Source organism: Agelaius tricolor, unplaced genomic scaffold (genome assembly GCF_023055355.1).
Source record: "Agelaius tricolor isolate 1412-34295 unplaced genomic scaffold, bAgeTri1.0.p SCAF_1, whole genome shotgun sequence".
Lineage (NCBI taxonomy): Eukaryota > Metazoa > Chordata > Aves > Passeriformes > Icteridae > Agelaius > Agelaius tricolor.
Window position 1 is genome coordinate 70,792,941 of NW_027269261.1, and position 26,264 is coordinate 70,819,204.

The following is a 26,264-nucleotide window of genomic DNA, read 5'->3' on the forward strand; positions in this document are numbered from 1 at the left end:
GTTGTTTGTATTTTTTTTTTGGTGGAAATAAAGATTTCTTACTGTGGGGGGGTAGCACTTTGATTCTTATTTATACTTACTAGGAAACCCCAAAACATGCAAAGTCAGCTCTAATAAAGATAGTCACTAAACAGTGAACAGTGTGGTTACTTAATTGCTTCATCTGTAGTAGTTTTATACTCCTCCTGTTCTGGGTTTGTGTTCAGAAGCACCTGCTTATAGTTCTTCATTATGCTGTTTGCAGGACAGCAGCACCAGAAGGGTTTTTTCAGAGCAGTGCTGTGCTGAATTACAGAACAGCCACTGCTGGGAGGGTGGGGTTTCAGCTCTGTCCAAGCCTCCTGCAGTCTGTGGCAAGGCTTGTGTTAACTGTGACTGAGTTTCACGGGTGGGGGTGCAGCAGTAAGGCAGCTGGGGGTAACTTGCTGTCCTAGTGTGGGGAGGCTTTTGGTTGCCTGCAGCAGCCCCTTGGAGCTGCTGGGCTGTGGGGTTTAAAAAGCAGCAGTGCAATGCCTCACCATGGAGAGAGTCTGGTGTCTTGCTGATGGCAGGAGCCTTGTGCTCTAGTGCTGTGATTTGCAAAGACAGATTTTAGTCTTGTCCCTTGCAAGGGACGTCCAGGAAGGTGGGGGAGCTTCAATGTCGGTGTGGTTCTAGCTGCCTGTATGCTCAGGAGAGGAACTTGAAAGGGAATCTGCACAGGAGAAAGGCAAGTGGGAGGAGTAGAGGATTTCATTGATGAGTGGAGCAGAGGTTCAGAAATGGGGGTCTGTAAGCACACATGGGGGAGGCTGCTAAAGTGCACAGGTGGTTGAAAGAGGCTGAGAAAAGAGGGGTATGAATGTGACCTTCATGGCAGCTGAGCTGCAAGGGGGATGCTCTGGCCTCTTGGTCGAAGTGGGGCTGGGGACTGCTGCATGCAGTGCAGCTGAGCTTGAGCTCTGTGCTGGGGGGCCTGCACAGATCAGAACTGGGAGTGAGGAGTAGGATGACAGCAGAGACTTGCTTCTGAGTGAAAAGCAGCTGCTTTCTTCTGGGAGGGTACCTGGGTTGTGTGATGGTGTCAAAATAATCCTAGTTCAAAGGTTCTTTAAAGCTCCTGGTCTGTTTTGAGCTGAGTGAGGACTCCTGTTTAGCACTAGACAAGGGACATTAAAAAAACACAAACATAGGTTTTTTTTTTGTTTTTTTTTTTTTTTTTTTTGTGTAATGGCTGCTTTCTGCATCTTCATTAAATACCTGCTATAATCGCAAAATGGCTTCAGTTTCCTAACGTTTTGTTTCTGATGCTTTCTGCCCAGTTAATCAAGTACCATCAAATCTTGTGTTTTTGCTAATTTCTACCTTAGTTTTCATGCCCTGAATATAGAGATCCTCTGGAATGATAAGCTGTGTGATTAGCAAAATCACTGTACTCCTAATCAGAATGTATGGGTAACTTATCAATTTTTGTTCATATTTCATTGTGAATTTTTCCTCTGGGACTGATGTAAGCGTTTTTAGTCTGACCTTCATTAAGTGTGTGCATTCTGTATCTTTGCCAGAGTGAAAAGTTACATTGCAAGAGCGAAGCCAGTAAATTCTGCAAGATTTCTCTGGAGTCTTGCTTCTCCCAGCATTGTGATGGGTGTTGCTACTTGCTGGAGGCAGCCAGGGTGATTTATGTGCCTTGTGTTGTGCCAAGAGTTGAAGTGCAAGATCCTAACCTAATCTAAGACAAAAATAACATGGAAAGGAAGAAAACAGGTGATGTGATCAGTGACCACCATCAGTTGTGTGATAGCTGTATCAAACACCTGCACTTGGAAGAGGTTACTGTCATCTTTGCTGGCCTTTCAAGTGTTCCTGGCATGGTCTGTACCCTGGACTGGGTGTGGGCTTAGGGAGCTGTCAGATCAGCATCTTCTTCTGTGATGGCAGCGGCTTCAATGCCTTGCTCTGCTGGAAAGTTGGTGCTGCTCCAAACTGGTTTCCTCCTGCATCTGCTCCGAACTGTGGCAAGGATAGTGCCAGGGAACTGGTGCTGTGGGGAAGAAATATGGGGATACTCTTGAGTAAGGATTTGAAAGGAGCCTGTTGCTTGAAATATGAGCTAGGTTTGGGCTTTTTCACTTCTGTGCATCCTGTTTGCAAAGGGGATTGAGCAGAATAGGGCTGACTGAGCACAAAGACATCAGGGACACTGCTGCAATGTTTTGCCATGTCAGAGGCAAAGTTGTGTCAAGTAAATGTTAATTATTTTTTAACAGTATCTTAATTAGCTGTGGCAGAAATAAGTTAAATAGTTACATGAGCTCTAATCTTCCTCTGCTCCCATCTGAGGTGAAAATAATGGATTTTTTTTTCCAAATAATTATTAAAAGAAAGATACTCGCTAGTAGCTCAGTTGAATTTTTAACTTTTAATACTGAAAATTCTCCTCTGGTGCCAGCACAGTAAGTATCATGGATTGCTGCAATTAAACCAGTGCATTAAGTTATTCATAATACTCTTTCTGGGCAGTGTTCCCACCTGCTTAATCTGTGCTATACAAGCATTTATTAGAACTGACTGTTGAAAAACGCCAAGCTAAATCGGACACTAAAAAAAAAAAAAATTGGAAAATCAATATGATGCCCTAAACTGGTTTAATGTGTCTTTCCTCTTCAATAATTGTGCACGTTACTGATTTATTTGCTGTAATGAACCTGCCATTCAACCGAAACAAGATTAGCTGCTTAAACCGCCGCATTAAGCACGGAGCAACTTTAATGCTGCTTTATATTTCATTGTAATGCTCAGCACTTACAGTGGTGTGACTTTCTCTCCTCTGCAACAATGAGTTGGTGTGAGAGTCACAGAAGGCTTCCCAAATGGGGTTAGGTTAAAGCATTTGAAAAGGTAAATGTGGGTTAGAGTGTCGCAATGTGGCACCTCCTTCATCCAAAACTAAGCGGAACCAAACCGGTGAGCAGGATTAATGCACAAATTTATACTCCCTTCAGGATTTTTCTGGGGTTAACCACAAAATAAATGGCTTATGTCAAACTGATCTAGGTTAAGACAGAGAGAACGGCCACTGGCAATCAAAATCTTCCTTTGGACTTCATTCAAAAACCTTTTTTCAAGCATTTCAAAGAATAGAATTTTACTCTGCTGCATCAAAAACAGACTGCAAGGGGCAGGCATCTTGGCTTTGCAAGAAGGAGTCCCAAGATAGATGTGGTAAGACAGAAGGTTTTCAAAGGAGTCTGTAGAAGGAGACAGGGAAGTAAGAGCACAGGTATTCACACCTGTTCAGTATTGTGTAATGTATAATAGAAAGTCTGTTCTTGTGCATAATACTGGGCAGGTCTGAGAAGTTTAAGCTCTCCAGTTTCCAGATAAAACTGTGTGTTCTCTTCCTGCTATAGTGGCAAACTTCAACTGGGTTTTCAGTGGGTTTTGATTACTGTTCTGTTCTTTCCCTCTGTCATGAAAATGCTGTTTTAGATAATTACTTTCCCTTCTAGTTGATTAAGAAGCAAGTTGTATTTGCTGGGGCATCTGTATATTCTCCACAGTTCTCAAAACTGCAATGAATTTTCTGTTTGCAGTACAATGTTATGTTTCTTTTTCTTTGGAAGATTATGATGAGTTGCCAACATGTTTCAGCAGCTTTTTGGGGTCTTGGAGTCAAATTTAGGATATCAAACCCAGAGAAATGTGGTTCAAGGTATTGCAGATGTGTGCTGAGTTGAGAACAATTACCTAAACATGTAGACATTATCAAAAAATATAGTGCATTTGCACTTTACTGGAGCAGGTTTTCAAATGCAGGTGTTGGTTCTGAGTCTAGACAGTGCATGTTATTTCTGGTGAATGCTCCTTTTGCTCAGGTGATCAGAACACAGAGTCAAAAATGATCTGGTAATAAGAGAGTTGAGGGCTTGAAGGAAGCTGTTTCTGGAGGAGCAAATGCACTCTGGAAGTCTGTTAGGGGAAGCAGCCTTACTTTGCATTGCTCCATTTAAACAAAAGAAAACCCAAACAAACCTGAAGATGCTTTCAGAACATGTGCCTGAAGGGTGAGTGCTGGGATGCAAAAAAAGGCCTTGTGAGTGTTGGCAAAGATATTAATTTGCCACTGATGTGACAATTTTCCATGGAAGAACAGAATCTGAAGGTGAATATGATGGAGTGCCCTGGGAGGAACATGCATACTTCAAGGGGAAAACACTGTCCTCAGCAGCTGGTTCAAAATGGAGGAATAGTAACAGCCATGTTTCTGTGGAATACTTGTGTGTTTTTTCTCAATTATCAGGAGCCCCTCAGCACTGTTTGCTGTTGCTCTCCAAACTGCACAGATGTACCTGATGCTTGCATTTAGCCCCTGGGCTACCTGGTCACTCTGTGTTACAGCAGGCTCAGTTCCTACTGCATAATATGCTTATTTTTTCTGCTACATAGATAAGCAGCTGCCTTTATTGCAGCCACTCACATGAGTAACTTTAGGGCCACTCTTAAGTTCCCACAGTCATATTTTATTCACAGAGGAAGTGATTTATGAGATCTTCTAAATCACAGCAATAGAAGCACTTGGACTGACCTGTTTGTTGTCCAAGCAAGCATCAGAAGAAGGGATAGTGAGAAGGAAGGAATGAGGGAACAGCAGTGAAACTGAGCAGGAGAAAGAAGGATTGAATAGTCCTGGGAAAGCCTCTGCCTGCCTTGGCTTGTATAATGGGGACTTATACAACGCGTAACCCAACCTGACCCTGACCCCGCCAGTGCTCAGGGACTATATTTTTACTAAGATTAAGCTTTTCTTTTCTTTCTTTTTCCTGGAACAATTTCATTGGCTTTTAGCTTGCCTCTTGGCTGGCATGGTCAAAGCAAGCTTGCCTGTTCTTATCTGTGATATTTACCTGCATTCTCCACGAGTCTGTAGCAGAGGCTGCTTTGGCCCAGCAGCAGCTGTGTGTGTGCCAGCCTTGTTGGGGAGCATGTGGCTGTCTCACAAATGGGTGGGTGGTGAGGAACCACTCCAAAAATCAAGCAGGTGAAGGGGCCTAGTTTCTTTATAGGGCTTCTCTCTCACTTTCCTGAGGAGATTGTGTGTACAAGCTGATCCCCTGTGGCTGGTAAGAGGGGCAGATTTCTGCCTCTTAACACATACAGATGCCCATGCTTCTGTTCAAGTGAAAGCAGCTCTCTGTAGTAAGAGGTCAGAAATAAAACCCCGTGTCCTGTGCTTTCTGACAAGCATGCAGAGGGACTGCAGCTCTGTGACAGGGACCAGGCTTCCCCCTTGGGTTTAGGGGTTTACCCCAGATGGGATGGCTGCCCTGTAGTGCACACCTGGCTGCAGCAGTCAGCAGTCTTACATGTAGGTAGGCAAGCTCAAAAGCAAAGCAGAAACAGGTATGCTCTGCCTGATCTCTCACCTTCTCAATGTTTTTGCTGCTGCTGTGTCTAGAAGTCTGTAAGCAAAAAGGACACATCACAGGGATTTGGATACTTGGCCTCAGCACAGGGATGCCAGATATGACCCCTGTGCTCTGCGCTTCAACCAACTCTTCTGAATCAACCATACAATCTTGAAGGCACTTAAACTTGGCAAACCCATGTTTTCTTCCCTGTTCTGGTTTCTATTTCTGATCATTTTGATTCAAGATCTGCATTTTTTTCCCCAGAAGATTGATGCTCACACAGCTGCAATAGCACTATCCTTTATGTGATTGGGGCAGGAACTAAGCTGTGACTTATCTCCATGGTCTGACATTATGAAACTCTCGTATTTTTACACTGGAAACTCATTCCAAGGGGACAATAAGCATAAGTCAATGTGGACAGAAATAGAAGTAATAGATGAAAGTGTCTAAAATAGATTTTAAATATATATATACATATTTCTTTTTCCTTTTAAGTGCACCTTCCTGATGTCAGAGTTCATTACCTCTTAGTTCCTGTTGCCGTGAGTCAGACTATCTGTGAAATGGAGGTGCACAGACTCTACTGTTCTTGCTTCCCGCATCTGAGAGGGGAGATGAGGTAAAAGAGGAAAAAAGTAGAGATTGAGAGACTAAGAGACCCCATCTTACTCACTGCTAGGAAAAAAATGCATATCTGCTAAAAGGGGATAAAAGGAGCATACATTCCAGTCAGATGTGCCTCTTGTACAAAATGACTAATTAAATGACATTGGTCTCTTAAAAATAGACCTTGCTTTAATGAGAAAATATTTTAGAGGTCATTTAAAAAGAAATCAAAACCCCAGGAATGATGAAGAAGGTATGACTGCCTGCCTGCCTGGGCTTTGTTATTTCTTAGAAGTAAATCTCATTTTGGGGACAGCTTTTGAGAAGAACAGTGAAGCCTGGCTCACATACAATAGCCAGGCTCATACAAACAAGTGTGGGCCAGGGCTCACAAAGGGGCTGCAGAGGTCAGAAAACAAGTGCTGAGCGGTGTATAAGTGAGCTCAGCCTCTCATGACCCTCGGGCAAGCCCTGCTGCCCACGTGGAAGCAGGAGCCTTGGTCGGTCCCTGCCCCGGTGGCGAAGGCTCAGCTGCCTGAGCCGGGCAGCAGCCTGGGAGAGGCCAGGCAGGTCCTGGCACAGCACAGGAGCACCATTGGTATTTTTCCCAAATGGTTTATCCCAGATTGTACCCCCCTCCTTTTACCTGTGTAATCCCTTTCCTTTGCTGAGATCATCCCCAAACCCCCACCCTGGCTCTCTGTCAGTCACTCAGCATCCCATCCCCTCCATCCAGAAGTTTCGGTCCAAGTCGTTGAGTGATTAGCCAGAGGCCAGGAGTCAGCCCCCAAGCCTTGCCCCATATGCTGTCCTATATGTCTATCCCCCAGCATCCATCCCTCAGGGTCACTCATTGGTTGGTAAAATGTTACCTACTTTTGGTTTCCACCTCCCTTTAAATGTAACCTTGGCACATCTCCTGGGGCTCTGGGGAGGAGGCCCCCTGAGGTGCAGGAGCTCCTTTGGGATCCTAATAAAACCTTGGATTAACCCCTGCTAAGAGTCGGCCCTTTCTCTTCTACCGATGTCTCTGGTGTCTCTTGTGCTGCACAGGCGCCCAGCCCAGGTGCCCTCAGCACCCTCGGGGCACACACAGAGAGTGTCTCCCTGCCAGCCCAGGTGCCCTCAGCACCCTCGGGGCACAGAGAGTGTCTGCCCCCCAGCCCAGGTGCCCTCAGCACCCTCAGGGCACACACAGAGAGTGTCTCCCTGCTGTCAGCCCAGGTGCCCTCAGCACCCTCGGGGCACAGAGAGTGTCTCCCTGCTGTCAGCCCAGGTGCCCTCAGCACCCTCAGGGCACACACAGAGAGTGTCTTCCCCCAGCCCAGGTGCCATCAGTACCCTCGGGGCACAGAGAGTGTCTCCCCCCAGCCCAGGTGCCCTCAGTACCCTCGGGGCACACACAGAGAGTGTCTCCCTGCCAGCCCAGGTGCCCTCAGCACCCTCGGGGCACACACAGACAGTGTCTCCCTGCCAGCCCAGGTGCCCTCAGCACCCTCGGGGCACACACAGAGAGTGTCTCCCTGCCAGCCCAGGTGCCCTCAGTACCCTCGGGGCACACACAGAGAGTGTCTGCCCCCAGCCCAGGTGCCCTCAGCACCCTCGGGGCACACACAGAGAGTGTCTGCCCCCAGCCCAGGTGCCCTCAGCACCCTCGGGGCACAGACAGTGACTCCCTGCCAGCCCAGGTGCCCTCAGTACCCTCGGGGCACACACAGACAGTGTCTCCCTGCTGTCAGCCGTGTCGGGGCTGCCCCCCGGTGTCTGCCGACTCGGGACTGGCCAAGGGCTCCTGAGAGGCTCCCACAGAGACAGAGTCACCATGCAGTTCTTGTATTGCTGGAACACAGACCCCGGGCATCTGTAGTTTCCTGGCACAGGCTTTGGGGTGACAGCTGCCTGTGAGCACTGCCCATTGAGGAACATGAGAGCTGCTGTGGTGGGTCATCTCTAGCCCAGGAGCCTGTCTCCACTGTGCCTGCCAGCTCTGGCACTGTGGGTAGGACCCTTCATTTTTTGTTCACACTTTCTAAGCCTGCTGGGTTTTCCTAAACCTTTGCTGTTTCTCTTCTGCAGTTCCCCCAGTAACACATTTGCCCCAAATAATTGTTTGTCAAACCATGTGCTCAAACACCTGCAAGATGAGATTTCTAAAAATTAGTTTATATACTGAAAACATGAAACGGATTAATGCAGAGGGGAAACGTTTGATCTCTTTCACCAAATAACCGTATCAAAAGCTCTTTTCAACGCCTTTTGTTGAAACATATAAAAGTCATGAACTCTTTGGCTGCTAGCCAGTACATCAGAGCATTGCCCAGTGTAAACTAATGTTGCCCTGTCAGTCTCCAAGGACATGAACTGACTCTTGCCATGCCTGGATGCAGCCTCCAGGGATTAACAGGGTGTTTGTATGACTGGAAACACTGTATATTCTGTAATGAAATAGGTAAATGTGTATGAAAACCTGTGAGTGAATTTGAGAAGTAGCTCCTGAAGTACAGCAGATATCTCCAAGAGAAAGAGACTGACAGATTGTCTATCTTTGAGGTGATGAATAAGGAAAGAAACCATGTATTTTTTTTTGAAACTTGGGAGTTTTTATTGAAAATGACACATTGGTCCCAATACATCAATTTTGATTTCCTGGTGTTTGCCAGTAAAGGCTACTCCCCAGTAAAGGAGAAGTTCCCTTCTGGTTTTGTTCTAATAACAGCAAAACTTAGTTATGGGAAATTTTCCATCTCTTTACCTGAGCTGATGGTTCAAGGAGAAAGGAATAGGTTTCCTACTTTAATATTTCCCCATTCAGAGGTTTTCCTGCTAATTTGAAGGGGTACTGAAAATGAAAAAGTTAAGATTTTGAGAGTGCCTTGTAACTGTGGTAAGTTTATTACCACAAAGAGGTAATGGCGTGATCACTTGCTAAACACCAAGCAGGCCAAGGAAGGGTGCAGCAAGAAGAAGTTGATGGGAGAGGTTAACATTGATGAGTTTACAGGTCCCAGAACACTCACAGTGACTTACTGGGTCCCATGGCCCTGTCAGGTCAGGGGCTCACTGACCAGGAACCCCTGGGGAGCCCAGGGAGCTGCTATGCCGAGGAAATCACTGCTGAAATGGGCAGGCACATGGAAGGGAGGCAGGGGCTCCTAGAGGTGTGTGGTTCACTCAGGATTGGGTGTCTCAGCAGTGTTCCACTCAGGCCAGGACAGCTGACACAGCTCCTGGAATCTGCAGGGTGGGAAGAACTCCTCACTGGGTCCTGTAAGCAACTCCCTCTGCTTGTGTTTCACATAAATCCTCAGTTTTCCCCTCTAATGCTTCCTTGCAGTGTTTCAGCCATGTGCATGTTCACAAGTGAACACCCAGGGTGGCTTTGAAGATTCAGCTGTCATCACTCCAGTGGTTGTTTGAGTCCAGAATCATGGCCCTTCCTTCATGTAGGCTATGGAATGAATCCACATCTCAGTAGTGTTATACTTGTCAAATACATACTGGTCCTCCTCAAAATATCACAGAATACTTGAGGGTGGAAGGGACCTCTGGTGTGATCCCCCTGCTCATGCAGGACCACCCAGAAACAGTTGCCCCAAGGTGAGTCTATGCTGAGCTTCTCAGTTTCCTGTTTTTGCAGAGGTACCTCTGAAAGTGAACCCAGCAGCTCTAGTGAGGAGCCAAGAAACTGGGGCAAGATGGTGTCCAGTATAATCCTACAAAAACCTCTTCTTGGCCAGTCTTTGTCCTCCAGGAGCTGTGGCTCCTCCTGATGCTGAGGCTGTCTGCACTGTATTTTCTGTGCCACCTGGCTCCATGCACAAGTGTGTCCAGGAAGGAAATTTTGTGGATTTGGTGTCAAAGCTTCTGCTGTGATCCCTGGAGGTTTGAGCAGTCCACTGTGCAGGAGCTGGGAGCCCTGTATCTGTTTCAGGGAGAGCCAAATAGCTCCTTAAATGCTTGTTAACCCCAATTCAGGGTGAGCATTGGACATCCCTTCATTCTAGGACCAGCCCTAAGCTCAATCCCTTATTGACCATGTAAGAAGCTGCTGCTGCTATTGCTGCTGAGTGACACTCAAGTGGCTGTTGTAAACAAAGGATGGTTAAAATTGTACATGGTATACTCTACATGGTATTTCAAGGAAAAAAAGCTCTCAATGAATAACAGGACAAGCACATTCTGTGTCTGGCTTCCTGGGGGAAGCAAGCTTGTGTCTTAAAGGGTCTGAATCCAGATTATGATCTCTTATATTTGCAATCTCTTGGCAAATCTTAATCAAACTCGACTTGAGGGGGAACATACAAAGAGAGAGGAGCTCCTATAAGTTTCATGATAAGGGCTGCTGAGGAGAGGAAATAAATCACCCAGAAATTATCCCTCAAAGAGGTGACAGCCTGACCTCACCATTGGTTAGCCATGGCAAAATTCCACAGGACAGAGCCTGTAGAAGCTGCAGCTGCAGGGAAAGCTACAGCCAGACTTTGCATCTTCCTGGACACTTCAATCAATTGATCATGGGGCAAAAATGTGGCTTTGTTAGTTCCAGTCCTTAAGGGCTACCTAAGCCAGCCTGCTGGTTCTGCTTTACTCTCCAGTCTTTCTGTGCCACACTGGGAGCCCTGGGGCCCTCCTGGTCTTGGCACAGCTGCCAGACTGGTGAGAGGGCAAAATAACCAGCTCAAGGCAGTGGTGGAACCCCCTCTAATCAGTAGAATCTCAGAAAGTTGTGGTCTGTCAGAAATGTCTGTGCCTACAGTGCTGACTACTGCTGCGTTTCTCAAATACAAGAGGATTTTCTTTCCCCTTGGTACCAAAGAGTTTTATGCTGAGTTGACTGAATAAGACTTTCCAGCAGAATAATTTCCCTAAAAGATTAGGAAAGTCAAACATTTCTTAGGATCTCCATCATGTCTGAAATCTCCTTATCCTACATATGAATTACCTTTTCCCTTTTAAACTGATGCATGCACCAAAGCTGAGTCCAATGCTTTCATTCCTGCCTGCTGCCGTTTAGCTGCTCCCCTATCTAAAACTTTTTATTTACTTTTTTTTATTTAAGGTGAGAGCCTGAGAGAGGTCAGCTGGAGCATAAGTGCTCTGCTTTTCCCTTTCATTAGCACAAGTGATGGCTACACATGGATTTCAAATTTGTTTCAGCTCTTACTGGGAGCTCTTTGCAGCCTGAAGCAGGGATTGATTGTCTGTGAAGAGGCGGTAACAAAGGCAGAAGTCAGGCAGGGAAGGTCTGACATGTGAGCTGTCAGGGGTGGTGTCACTGCCAGCTGACCCATCATAAGACTGCCGGGAACAGCCAAAGGGTGCCCTGCTCGGGAGGTTCTAGTGCCCTGCTCCCTGCTAGTTTGTGCTTGGAAACAGATTGACTAACATAATAGAGTGATTTTGTAATCTGTCATAATACCATAAGCTACAGATCCACAGACTTTGACCCCTCGCAGGTATAATGAGCTCCTTTATTCAGCTGCACATGCTCTCTCGATGGGGGAGAGAGAGGGGGGCTTTTTTCTAATTATATATCCAAAGCATATGTTTTGCCCAGAAACAAAGCATTATATTCATTACTGAAATCCTATAAGCTTGGCTCTTTTTATTAGCCAGTTAACTAATTGACAGTTAAGAACATGTATTAATATCATGGTGTAACCATGCAGTCACTTAATCTGACAGCTTTATTAAAATCATAGCATTGCTCCTCTAAGTTGCTACAGTGAAGGGCTGTAGCATTTGCATTAGAAACACTGATGTTTCGAGATAGAAAGCTCAGCTGTGAAAAAAAAATCAACATCACAACACACAAAGTCTCAGCCTGGTGTTGGTCTGTTAATCCTTTGTCAGAATTGGAGAAGAGCACTAAAGATCCTTGTATTTGTCTTTAAAAATCTGCTCAATCAATTTAAAGTAGGTTTTAGGAGCCTAAAAACCAATTTGTTTGTACATTATCCTTTTTTTCCTTACTGTATCAGAAAATTGGCAAAATGCAGAGCACCGCACATCTGAAAGAATAATGCAAACTCTGGGTGCAGTTCAGGCAGGGGATGTGTGTCACACTGGGGACAGGGGGAGCCCAAGTCCAGCTGCGGATGTGGCACTGAACACAGCCCTTCCATTTGCTATGGTAGTTTAAAAAGGTAAATGACCTGTAAATGGAAAAGCTTAGAAAATAAATACTGGTAATGGAGTCAATGTCACCATGGTGTGATGACATTGTACAAATCAATCTTACATCCTCACCTCACCAAAGTAATAACTCTCTATAGCAGCCCATGTTTGAAAAGGTTGAGGTGGCAGATTTTTGTCACGAAGCGCTGTGCTTTCATGAGGAACGAGAATAAAAGCTCTACAGAATCACATTATTCCTTTCATTATGCTTGCACAGCCTCTGCATCTGGTTTACAGATCTTTATTACCTGGTGCCTGACATAAGATGGAGAATACAAAACAGCTCTGGTTTTGTCAGAATGATAGTTACAGAGGGGGGGAGGAAAGGAAAAAAAGATGGAAATCAGTGAAGGAAAAATAAATATGAAAACACAGAATGGTATTTTTACCAGTTGTTACTTCAACAGATTGACAGAGTCATGGTGGAAAACCCAAGAAGCTTTAAAATGCCCCCCCACTGAGCAGCAAGGCTGCCCACTGTGGGCCTGCCTTCTCTGCTGCAGCTGTGAGAGCTGTGCTTGGCTGGGCTGGAGCTACTGGTGATTCACCCTGTGGTCAGGACCACCTGGAGCGGTGGCCTGGCTTTATTCATAGCAAAGATGTGCATGTCCCCATCCCTGCCAGGACGGGCTAAATCCCTTCTCTCTGCACTCCCTGCCCTCTGTGCCTAGAATGCCCATGACCATTATTTTAGCTCAGCACGCAGAGGACCAGAGTCCAGCACCAAAGGCCTACAAAAGAGGCTTCACCCCCTTCTTCATTTATTGCAGACTTCCCATCTTTTACCATGGGCAGCATTGAAGTGAATGTCACAGAACTGTGTAGCCAGACTGAACCCACAGCCAATTCCTGTTGTATGAAAGATCTCATCTGGAATGGTTGGGACCAAGTGGAAATTACCTTGGCAGGGGAAGATGGATTTGGGCTGGACATTTCTGATACAGAAGCAGAAAAGTCAAAGTGTCTTCAAGCAGTTGTTGATTACACTGCAGCCAAGAAGACTGTGGAAAAAACAAGTAATCTTTTGAAGCAAAGAACCCTCTCAATTGGAAGTGGGCTGAAGACAGTGGGTACACATGAGTACAAGCACACATTGGTGCTTTCACTGGGCAGAGGCTATCAGAAGAGAGCACATGAGCCTTGCCACTCCCTGCAGACCACTGCCCCCTTCTCTGCTGTATCTATTTAGTGCTACAGTGCTAGAGATGTTCAGGGGTATGTCCTAGCCTAGCCCTTTTAGCAGCCACCTATGGATCTATTATTGTCCATCTAATTCCTTAGTCAACTTGCTGATACCGTTTGACTCCCCCAGGTTTATGTAGCTGCCAGCAACAGAAGTGCACTGCCACCAGCCTAACAAATGTCTCTTTTAAACCAAGCTCCTACTTGTTTCCTCCAGTCTCCCCCATACTGATGTTTGCTGATGCAATATTTGTGAGTCACTCTTCCATTTGGCTATTGCTTTCTAAACCTCCAGTATGTCCCCTCAGCCATCTCCTCTGCAGAACTCCAGCCTTCCTCCAAGCTCCCCATGAGGTGATCTTTAGATAATCTCCTTGATCATTTCAGTTGCCCTTTCCCATCATTCCTCTAGCTCTACATACAGGGGTATAGGTCAATAGGTGTCTGCTCCAGCTACCAGTGTAAGTGTAGATCAGTTCAGCCAGCAGGAACAGTTTTCACAGTCCTTTTTATTCTTGTCATGACATCTACTAGGATTCAATCTTAAAGAAAAAGAATCTTCATTCTTTGCCTTCTGAAATGTTCATCTAACCCCAGACAATGTTGCTCCTTAAAATGAAGCAATGGACAAAGTAAAGCAGAGAATGGTAGTTAATTAAAAATCATAAATGAAAGCTGACAAACCTCTCTGGAAGTCAATACAAGCCACTGTGCATAATACTGGTGACCAATGACAGGACCCAAGAGAATGGCCTGAAGTTGTATCAGGGGAGGATTAGTTTAGATATCAGGAAAAGTTTCTTCACCCAGAGGATGGGTGGGCACTGTAACAGGCTCCTCAGGGGAATGGTCACAGCACCAAGCCTGACTGAATTCAAGAGATGTTTGGACAACACTCTCAGGCACATGGTGGGATTCTTGGGGCTGTCCAGTGCAGGGCCACAAGCTGGAGTCCATGATCCTTGTGGGTCCCCTCCAACTCAGAACATTGTCTGGTTCTAATTTATTATTTATCACATTCAAGGTTTTACAACTATTTCTTGGACAAATCTTTCACAGGTAGCAGCCAGGCAATGGTGTCAATGTGAATTTTTCCTGACCACTGGCAGCATGGTTATGATCATAATAAATAAAATGTCAAGGAAAGCCTTTTTTAAACATTCCAACAACATCTGTTAAAAAAGCCCAGCCATGGTGAACAGATGGCTGCTGTATATTGGGGCAGACTTGTGGGGAGGACCATAATATCACACTTCCCGAGCAATTTCTGAGCAGCAGAGGAGAAGGCAATACCTGTAATGCGAAATCAGAGGTAAAATGAATTAGGTGGTGATAACCCTTGAAAAAGAAAAGGTATTTTGTGAGTTTCTGTGCAAAGACCATTTGAGCTTTAAGCTTCATAATCAGCTTGGAAAATAGTTTAACCCACAGGAATCTTTGTGACTTATTTCTGTCTTCCTGAGTTTGCAAGGTCAACTATCAAAACAGATATAGTTTGGAGACCTTTGAGTGACAAGCAGTGAGCATAATTTACAAATTATTTTCTGTTTCTACAGACAGTGCTATTGCATCATTTTTAGGTCACGTTTAACAATATGGCATAAAATAGTTAATTTAAACAAAAATGGGAAACTGAGAGGGAAAAAAGGGGGGTGCAGACTTTTCAAATAATCCACTTACTGCATCTTTGTTGTGCCTATCCTCATAATACCCCTGAGTCCCAGTTGCTGGATTTAGCTGTAACACTTACCAACTTCCAGAGAAGCAGCAGCTGTGCCATAGCTTTCATTGCTAATATTCCTGGCATTAGTGCCCCATAAAGCCCTGTGGCAAAGCCTGCACCTCCTCAAGGTGTGGGCTGCTTGTGGCTGCTCCCTGTGTGCAGCTGGGTGAAAGGCAGAGAAAAGGGGAATGAAAGAGAAGAAGGAAGGAAGGATTCCAGGAAGGAAAGATTCCAGGAAGGATTCCAGGAAGGAAGGATTCCAGGAAAGAAAGAAAGAAAGAAAGAAAGAAAGAAAGAAAGAAAGAAAGAAAGAAAGAAAGAAAGAAAGAAAGAAAGAAAGAAAGAAAAAGAAAGAAAGAAAGAAAGAAAGAAAGAAAGAAAGAAAGAAAGAAAGAAAGAAAGAAAGAAAGAAAGAAAGAAAGAAAGAAAGAAAAGAAAAAGGCATAGGCCCTAGGTCAGTGGGAAACCCTCAGCTTCTAAAGCACTGCTCAGCTTCAGTATTACATCCTCACAGTTACTCCCTAGAAGCGACAGCAAAGAACAAAGTAGGCCAAAATGCCAACCAAATTGATTCCTGATGGAACTCAACCACTGGATTTCTGCTAAGGGTAAAACTCCAGGAAGTCACAGCCCAAATGTTACAGATGAGCATATAAGGTGCTTAAGCTCTTATCTTCCCACTTAACTGGCTCTTCTGGCACTGCACTTTATTCAGGAGCACTGTGGGGTTCTGAGCTGCCACTAACCTCTGCACTACTGAGATACAAGCTGCCAGCACTTTGCTCTAGGACCTGTTTCCTGAATTTGCTACCTCTCAGCAGGAATACCCCACAATTTACTCCCATTTGAAACTACCCACTGGATGAAGTTCTGCAGTATTCAGCACACTGCCCAGGAAAGCTCCCTTTTCCCATTGTCATGGTTTTCCCTGGAATACAGTTAATTTTCTTCACAGTATCTGATATGAGGAGGGTATAATTCAATTTGTGCTGGAAACAGAGCTGATAATTCAGGGATATTTTAGTTCTGCTGAGCAGCACTTGCACAGAGTCAAAGCCTTTTCTGCCTCTCACCCCACCCCACCAGAGAGGGGCCTGCACAAGGAGTTGGGAGAGGACACAGCCCAGACAATTGACCTCAACTGACCAAAGGGATTGCCCATGTCATGTGGCATCATGCTCAGCATGTAAAGCTGGGGAAGAAGGAGAAGGAAGAGGGTATTTGAAATGATGGTGTTTGTTTTCCCAAGTCACTGTTAAGTGTGATGGAGCCCTGCTCTCCTGGAGTGGCTGAACACCTGCCTGCCCAGGGGAAACTATAAATAAATTCCTTGTTTTCTTTTGTTTTGCTTGCATGTATGGCTTTTGCTTTACCTGTTCAACTGTCTTTATCTCATGGGTTTTCTCCCTTCTACTCTCTTGATTCTCCTCCCCATACTACCAGGAGTGAGTGAGTGGCTGCACAGGACAGAGCTGCCAGCTGAAACCAGCCCTTGTTCCATCACCGATGTGCTTGTCCTCGGTGATTTTTTCTGTAATGGGGTTAACATGCTCCAAGCAACCATAGTAGGGATGATAGATGTATTATATAGCAATTGCTCACCCCCTTCTTACTGATGCCCAGCCAGACCACGGGCAGTGCCCCCAGTTTATTTAAGGAGTTGCACTGTGACATAAATAAAGCCAGCTGCATATCTTTCCCCTCTGCAAACCAACTGGATTCACCTTGTCCTTCAGCAGTTAGCTGGGGTTAAACCATGGCATCCATCCTACAGGCTTCCATGCCCCGGCCCTTCAGCTCTTCTTCACTTTCCCCATCCCATTCCTATTGGTCTGGGACAATCTTTGTTCCTAGCCAGGAGTGGATCTATGGGGGTATTTGTGGAAATTGCACAAAAATGTTAGGAAGCGTGCCAAGGAAATAATAAAATATTTTCTTACCACTGTTGGGAAGCAAATTGGACATTGGGGTGTACAAGAATGGGACAATTCCAAGAGGGAGCTACACTCCTGTAGGCAGTCCAAGAAAAACATGGGACCTTTCTTCCTTGTATGGTCATGTTAGAGCTCCTCTATGGCTCTGGACAACACTTGTTTTATTCCCAGAGGAAAAACAACAGGGTTCATGGCTTCTCAGGGTGGTCACACTAAACTTTTGACTGGAAGTAATTGGAAGAATGGACCATTTTGTGTCACAGGACAGACACAGAGAAAGAACTTTTCTAAGACAGCTGGGCCAAACACAAAGGCTCCTGCTTGCAGTGTGGATCAGGAACAGAACCAGAACAGGGACTGTGAGCCCACCCAACATGGCTGGGCAGCCTGAGTGGATCCCAGCCACACACAGTGCAGATCCTGGTGCCTTTCAGCTTTTCCATGGTGACAGGTTCTTCTGAAGCCCTCACAAAGAGCTGTTTTGTTAGCAATGCCCATTTCAATGAAATATGCCATGTAAACCTGTTCATCTTCTCTCTCTCTCACCTTTCTTTTGTTGCTTTGATGGCCCAGATATGCTAGTCTTATGCAATGCCACGTTGCATTTTATTGGGAATTAATATATCTACAAAAATGGCAAATCATTGGAAATTCATCACCTTCTCATCAGACTTGTTTGGCAGCAGCATAAGCTGAAGAATGTGCCAGCTTTGTGTTGGATTGCCATTGCTGTACAAGAAGTTTGTAGAAATTTAGCACTAGCAGCATAAACATTAATAGCCAGAGTGCACAAAGCCTGTAGACTGTGGCACATGAATTGTAACAACCATATTACAATAAGCCAAATAGCTAACTAAAGAATTGATCAAAACATCCATAAGAAAATGTTAAATGGGATGTAGGAGCACTGTTTACTGGATAAGATAACCATCTAGTACTCAAACAGCAAGAAAATCAAACCAGTGCAATACCAGCAGATCCCAGACCCCAATATTATGAAATTGCTGCATGAGGGATGGGGAATTTAGATTGTAAGGAAATAATTGCCCAGGGATCTCTCTGTTCAGGGTCCCTCTTCAGAGGCACCCAGCTTGAGCTGTACTGCTATTAATAAAAAGGACTGTGTAGAAGAATCTCTTTCCAGTCTATTGATTTGGTGAAAGCCTGGAGTTGAACCCTGCTGTGGTGGCTGCTGTGTGTAATTTCCATAGCAGTTTGGGGACCCAGTGGGACTCAAGGCATCCAGCACTAGATGTTGGATGCTCTGGTCTCCAAATGTCCAGCTGCTGGCATCACCTGAGAAATTTGGGGACAGGAGACACTGACTGATGAGTGCTAAAATTCCAGCACTAAATTCTGGATAGTCTGTCTTCAAGTGGGTTCAAGTCCCAGCTCAGAAGCATGGTAGGAGAGGTGAGCATGGCTTGATCAGAGTAAGGCACACAAATTTGGCATACAGGTATGGGGAATGTACCCAGCATAGGGAAAGGGATACCCTGAACTGAGGTATAATTTAGTGGAAGATATTAGAGCTTGTGGAGAACCTGAAGTGAACTGGACCAAAGTACAGGAATGTGGGCAGAGGATACCGGAACAGCTTAGTGATATTGGGGATGATCATGGTGGGATTTATTAAAGCACAGAGGAATGACCACACAGAACTAACAATGAACTAGTGGCAGGAGTATTTGTTGATCACTCCAGATATACAGAAATACTTTAAAGAACATATGGCTGGGTGACAAGGGAGGACATTACAAAAGACCCCAAGTTTTATGGTTACGTTTATGTGTTACATGTTTATGTTTGATGGATGGGAAGAAACACACACAGAGCTGAACTTGCAAAGGAAAAGAAACAGGAAAAGCTGCAAGAGGCTACTCTTTAAGTGGCAGTACTGGCAAAGAGCTTAGAGCTCAGAGGTGAAGGAAGGGATTTCTCCCTTGAAGAGAGGGCAGAGGTAGGTCAGATAGCAGATTTGAAAAATATTTAGAAGATTTGTAATTAAATGGGAGGAAAAGTGTCATTACTTTGTGAAACTTGGTCACTGGCAAAGAAAATGCCCACTGCATACAAGGGGGCATCATGGAGAGCTGGTCATGGGAGATGTAAGACAGGAATCATGAAGTAATCTGCAATGACTGAAGGCAAGAACTCAGAATACTGTGGAAATCTGAGTTTATGGGACGTGGAAATTACTGTAAGAAATAGGAAATAAAGGAATGTGGAGAAGATTTGTATTAGGAGAAGTATCCCTGTCTTTTTTTATTAGGAAGAGATCTCCAAACCCTGGATGTACAATTGCATCTATCATTCGGAGTCCTGATTTGACAATCACGGGTGAATGTGTAACATCTGAGGCTCAGGAACCCGATCTGGAGATGCCTAAAGCCCTGGCAGGGGCGCCCGGGGCGATGCGGAGTCAGTCGGGACCTGACGCGAGGCTGCCGAAATGCGCCTGAAACCAAAGGGAGGCGCGCCCTCTGCTGAGAGCAGCATCCCATCCCCGGGAGCGCAGGGAAAGGTCATCCAGACCAAGCATGCCTCGTCCAAGGAATCTTGGAAGCGGCTGAATTCCCACGTAAAACCCCACTGCTACCAGCTGGAAAAAAACCAGACTGGATAAAGATGGGGATCCTGCGTTTCAATTATTCCAGATTTGAGAGCAATGAACCAGCATGTCTCACACCCCTCAGTGCCAGATCCCTCTCCTGCACTCGTGCAAATCATGCACTGGGCTACATGTTTTATTGGGACTGATCTAAATGCAGTGTTCTTCAGTATTCCCACAGATGAAGAAAGCCATCCCTTGTTTGCATTCACTTGGAAGAGACTTCAGCTGATGTGATCTTGTCTTTTAGAGGGGTTTAATGGGCCTTTCACTATATTTTCTTGGATATTAAAAGAAGATTTAAATGATTCTGAGTTACCTGTTGGCTTAATTTTAGTGCAATATGTAGATAATTTATTTCTAACACCTAGTAGAAATTGCAATTACTGTTTGAAAGATATTAAACATTTATGTACTGCCTTAGCAACCAAGGGCACATCTCTCTCCAAGCTCCAGCTGTGTCAAATAGGAGTAAAATATCTGCAATTTGTTTTAAAGGAAGGACAGCAAGTAATAGATACAGAAAGAGTAAAGGTAAAATTTAAATTCTTTGGCCAGTTAAAAAAACCCACAACCAGCTATGAGGATTCTTAGGTGCAGCTGGGTTTTGCCAACTGTGGATAGCAGGATAAGTGAAACTAATGTAATCTCTGGCAGAAATAACAGAAAATTAAGAAACAGAACCCATTACACGGGGGTCAGAATGGGAAAAAGCCTTCAGAGCTATAAAAGGTCCCTTGGTTTTGGCTCCAGCTTTACGACTTTCAGACTACACAAAGCCTTTTGATCTGTATATATGTACAAAAAAAGAGTGGGTAGTGGAGTATTAATCCAGAAATTAGGACCTCATCGAAGACCTGTGACATTTTATTTTGTCCAGCTGGATCTGGTGGCAGCTGGAGCTCCAACATACATTAGATCCGTGCCAGTGGCAGCTACAATAGGGGAAAAAACTCCATCTTTAGAATTAGGGCAGCCAATATACAATTTATGTGCCGCGTAAATTTGAATTACTTCACAAGCACTAAAGACACAAGCTGCGTGTGTCACAGCTTGTGCACAATGTGCACAGAAATACAAACTAACTCTTTTAAATGTAAATGTGGGATTCCACCTGGCAACACTATTACCAGTACTGGGAGAAAGGGAAGAGCTCCACTGATGTGACGTGGTAATCCAGACTATTAGTGAGGCACGAGCAGATCACAGGCAGACAAAACCCAGGTCTTGTTTTATCCACAGATGGATCACCCTACTGTTTGCACAGGCAGCAAAAGCCTGGCTACACAGTTGTGGAACAGTGGCAGGTTGCAGATGCCAGAGTCCTTCCAGCAACAGTTAGTGCTTAAGGGGCAGAGTTAATTGCCTTAGCCTGAGCAGCAATGCCTGGGAAGCAGAAAGTGAGTATTCATACAGGTTCTAAGTGTGCTTTTGGCATATGCCATACAATATTGTGGAAGAACAGGGGTGTCCCACCTCCTCAGGAAAAGGTGTGGCTAATGGAACAGAAATTTGGGACTTGTTGGACACTATCCAATTTCCCAAAGAAATTGCTGTGGTTTGCTGTCCATTCTGTACAGGGGACACTACTGTAATCACCAAGAGAATGTCCTAACTGGTGCAGCAGCCACAGTTCATCAACCTGCAGTGAGCATCATGGCAGTTCCTTCAGATGAGCTCATGGACTGATGTTGGCCATCCAGAAGGATTATGACCAACCAGGCGTGACAAGTGAAGAAAAGGAACTGTGGAAAAAGTTGGAACAAGTGCAAGACTGAAGATGGAATATGAGGAATAGGGACAAAACCTGTCTTACTGAAGAAATAACCGATAACTCAGTAGTTCCATGATGAAGCTCAGGGAAGAATGGAAGTGGTGGCCAATCAAGTACAACAAGTATGGGCAGATCTGCGTGTCTACACAGCTGCAAAAAGAGTTACTAATACCCGTCCCACCTGTCATAAATTATTACCTATAAAATTGATTTGTGAAATCAACCACAAGCATTTTTCCCATTCCAAAGATTGCACATAGATTACATGGATATGGCTGCAGCATGTGGATATAAACACTCACTAGTGATAGCAGCTTAATTTTATTAGCTTTTATTAGCTTCACAAGGAGGGGCATGCACAATCAATAATACCAGTTGTTGCATGTACATTGACCAGAGTGGAAGGACTTCAGCCAATGTCCAAAGTTGTGGGAACAAGTAAAATTAATGCAAAAAAAAAAAAAAAAAAAGGACAATATTTGGTCACTTCTTCACCAATACTTTAGCAAGAAATATTGGTTCACCTCCTGGGTATCAGATGAGAAGCTTGGGCAAAATGAATTCTTTATAGGTTATTCATTTTTATGATGATCTTTGAAATAATGTTCATTTGTATTAAATGTGGTAACTCTTGCTGTACTCAACAGCTGAGGGTATTCTGCTCCCATATAAGAGCGATGTTAATAAAAACAAAGGGAGGACTTTTGTAGAAAATGTTAGTTTCAACGTAGCAGTAGCAGCATAAACATTAATAGCTAGACTATGAAAAGCCTGTAGATTGTGGTATATATGCTGTGACATCCACATTACAGCATGCCAAGTAGCTAACTGCAGAACCAGAGAAAAGAGCCTAAGAGGATGTGAAACAGGATACAGAACCACTGTATATTGTCTAAGGAGATGCCCACTTAGTACTGTGGACTCACAAAACAGCAAGAAAAATCAATAAAAAGTAAGAAGCTCCCAGATTCCAATATTACCATTGGTCCTAGCTGTCAAATGAGGAGTGAACTTTGATTGAGAAGGTGTAATTGCCAAGGGATTTCTTTGTTTGGGTCCATCTTTGGAGGTGCCTAGTTTGATCTGGAGCACTGTTAATAAAAAGGACTTCACAGAAGAGTCTGTTTTTGACTTACTGATTCTGCCCAAGCCTAGAGCTGAACCCTGCTATGGTGCTTGCTCTGCAGAATTTCCACAGCACCATCTGCCGGACAGCCTCCTGAGATCCCTGCTCTCCAGGCTGTCAGCTGTGGGAAGGCAGTCCACCACTTCACAGAAGATTAGGACAGTCGTGACATGTGGGACACAAATTCCCACAGGGTACAACATATCTCCTAGGTTTTAATATCCATTTTACAGTCATAAAATCTTCTGTTCTGTTTGGAAAGTACGTATCTGTTACAGCTGCATTGTTCCAAGTTTCACCATTCCTACTCACTAAACCAGTCTGATTGTCATCTTTGGCACCGTACCAGCTTTGTCACTGCTTTTCTTCCACAGAGATTTGGGGACCTTGTCAAAGCACACTTTCTTCCGCCAGAAATTTGTGTTCCTGGCTCACACGATTAGGGATTAAGGTAGGATTGAACTCAGTCAGCTGCAGTTTTGGAACTAAGCCTGATAAAAGCCTGAAGGTGTGGTAAGAGGCAATCAGCAGCTGACAATCTCCCATGAGATCAGAAACACCAGCAGAGGACATGCAGGAGAGGTGCCAGTGACTGTGAAATCACTGTGCAAATGACCACGTGTGGACACTGAGTAATTTGAACCTAGGGCAGGGTGCTGAAGGAAAGCCAGGGTAATGGTAGAAGTGCACTGTGAGATGCTGGGGACAGCCCCCACGGCTGCAGAATCCACCTGTGCAGACCCTGCTTATGTGGAAGGGCTCATGACAACTGCTAGAAGCATGACAGGGCTGTGTTGCAAAAAAGGAGCACTTTGGTGAATGGACATAACAGGTCCTTAAAGTACTTTATGAGCATTTTGGAAAGATCAGATTCCTCTAGGTTACAAATAGTTATCTAATCAAGACATCCCATAATGATATCTTCATCTGCCGTGGACCACACTGCTTCTCAAAGCCGAGGAGCTGGGGTTGTTTTTACCTGGGTGACCTTTCAGGCAGGCCATGAGTGGAAAAAGATACATTGCTTCTTCCCTTTTCCTGGGAAGCAAGGGATGACATCACTTACAGGGAAATGGAGTATGTAAGGAATGACACTGAAATAAACCATAGGGGTTTAGGTTAGAATGGTCTCTGCTCACTACTGCTCAGTTATGGAGCATGCTCCCTTCTGGCTGGAAAAACCTGCATATTGGAGCTGACAGTAGGAATTATTTTTCTCCATCCCTCTTCTTCAGTGGCTCCTGGCTAATAGCTGGAACAGGCTGGCAGGGAGAAAGCAGAGACAGGATAAGGCTGAAAGCAGCCCCTTATGATTCAGTCCCTAGGTCAGTGAATGCCACAGGCAACCAATCCCCTCACACGCCAACCGGGCAAAGGAGCGATGTTGCCAACAACAGCCAGAAAATCTGTAACAGGGTTCAAACAATGGCACTGAGAACCTATCTGATGGTCTGCAACAGCAGCAGTGCCTGCTTTCCTCCTGGACTCCTGTGATCTGCTGAATACATTGACCAGAGATTTTCTACTTACTTATTCTGCTTCCTGTGTGGATTTTACAATGCCTTGTAAGATCCTGGCTCACCCACAGCTCGTCCTTCAAGCTGGTGCCCTCACAAAGCTTCCTCATCGAACAGGCTGCTTTCACAAAACCTGCAGGAACATAATCGTCTGTGAAAGCTCTGTCCCTTTATCTGCCTGAAGTAGCAAACTCAGCAAATGAACACAGCTGGAGGAAGAGCATTTCCTCTGCTTACAAAACTGCTCTGATTACATGTGTAGGTTTTTACCTGTCATGTCTTCTTTACTGTGCACAGCAGCTTTTCACTGCCTCGCTGTAAAACATTAAGGACTGGAAACTCAGAGGGGGATGAGTTTTAATGCATTCAGGGATCTTCCAAAATGTCTGCTGCAAGAGTTGCCATCACTGCAGGGAGTGTACAATACTCAGGGTATATAGCAAAAGACGTAGAAGGAAATATCTTAAACTTTGTCTATGAACCTTACAAGGATCTAACCAGAAGCAATTACAAAGCATATAAATGAAAAAACAAGAATCTTTTATTAAAAAAAATAATTAACACAAAATCATTTCCAAGAAAAACTAGAGATTTTGTCTGTTCACAGATTACCACATCATGGCACCAGGACACTTGGTGCTCAACTCATTGGTTGTGGCATTGTGCTACCTTTCTCTCCACTTCCCACATCAGTCTCTGTTAATGTTGGAACAGAACTTCTTTCTAAGGTATGCCTAATGCTCCTCTTGCATGGGATGCCATCACCATTTCTGTGTCACAGTTTCCCATAGTCTGAACTTATAAGAACTCAAATGTGAGATTTTTACAGGATTGCAGTTATGAGTGGCTGCACACTGGACCGTGAATCTGTAGAGATGAGTACATTCCTACAAATGGGCATGATTAGCAATCTTTTCTCCCTCAAAGACGTAAGCTGCCACTAATGGTGTGTACCTGCCTTTTGATTTCACACCTTTAGGGTCACATCCCCCTGTACCTGCCTTTTGATTTCACACCTTTAGGGTCACATTCCCCTGTAGAGCATGATCATGCCTGCAGCCAAATTCGGAATTAGTCATATTTTAAATTTTTGCTCTCACACGTTTGCTGAGGGTCCACCCTCCAAATTCTGAGAACTCTATTATGTCTGAAATACTTTCCAGGCTCTTCCTGGTGAGAACAGAACAAGAGGTAACAGGCAGAAACTGAAGCACAGGAAGTTCCACACAAATGTGAGTCAGAACATCTTTCTGTGCAGGTGGCTGAGCATTGGAACAGGTTGCCCAGAGAGGTCGTGGAGCCTCCCTCACTGGAGATGCATCAAGAACCATATAGATGCAATCCTATCCAGCTGAATGGATTCAGGACCTTGACAGGCTGGAGAACTGGGTGTACAGAAACCTAATGAGGTTCAACAAGGACGAGTATAGGATACTGCACCTGGGGAGGAATAACCTCAGGTGCCAGTGCAGGCTGGGACAGATGTGCCAGAGAACAGCTGGCGGAGAAGGACCTGGGACTCTTGGTGGATGACAAGCTGACCATAGGCTGGCAGCACTCTTGTGGCCAGGAGGGCCAGTGATACCCAGGGGTGCATTGGGAAGAGTGTGGCCAGAGGTCACATCTGGAATGCTGTGTCCAGTTTGGGGTTTCTCAGTACCAGAAAAACCCAAACTGATGATGAGGGGTCTGGAGCATCTCTTACGAGGAGAAACTGAGGGAGCCGGAGCTGTTTAGTCTGGAGAAGACTGAGAGTGGATCTCATCAATGCATATAAATTACCCAAGGGCATTTGTCAAGAGGATGGTGCCAGACTCTTTTCGGTGATGCACAGTGACAGGGTGAGAATAGCAACAAACTAAAACACGAGAAATTCCACCTCAGCATAAGGAATAACTTTACATGGGATGGTCGCAGAGCACTGGAACAGGCTACCCGGGCGGGTCGGGAACTCTCCCTCTCTGGAGACACTCCAAACCCGCTTGGGCGGGTTCCTGCGTCACCCGCTCTAAGTGCTGTCACCGACTCCTTGGAAGGGGGGTTTGGACAAGATCCAGAAATTTCTTTCAGCCTTAACGAACCTGTGACTCTGTGGCACGTTCTCTGAGACAACCCTGCTTTAGCAGGGGAATCAGCCCCCACAGCCACAACGGCCCCCCACCGGCGCGGTCAGCGCTGTAATCCCGCGGCTCCCAGATCCCGGGATTCCGTGGTCGATCCA

At 45.1% G+C, this 26,264-nt stretch overlaps 1 long non-coding RNA gene across 1 annotated transcript; it reads right to left on the minus strand.

Moving 5' to 3' along the window:
- Window position 1: 1 nt before the first annotated feature.
- Window positions 2-26,253, minus strand: LOC139595736 (uncharacterized). Its single transcript, XR_011681109.1, has 3 exons — window positions 26,125-26,253; window positions 24,057-24,176; window positions 2-2,023 (listed from the first exon to the last, which is right to left on the minus strand). It is a non-coding gene; the product is annotated as an uncharacterized lncRNA (long non-coding RNA).
- Between the last annotated feature and the right edge of the window lie 11 nt (window positions 26,254-26,264).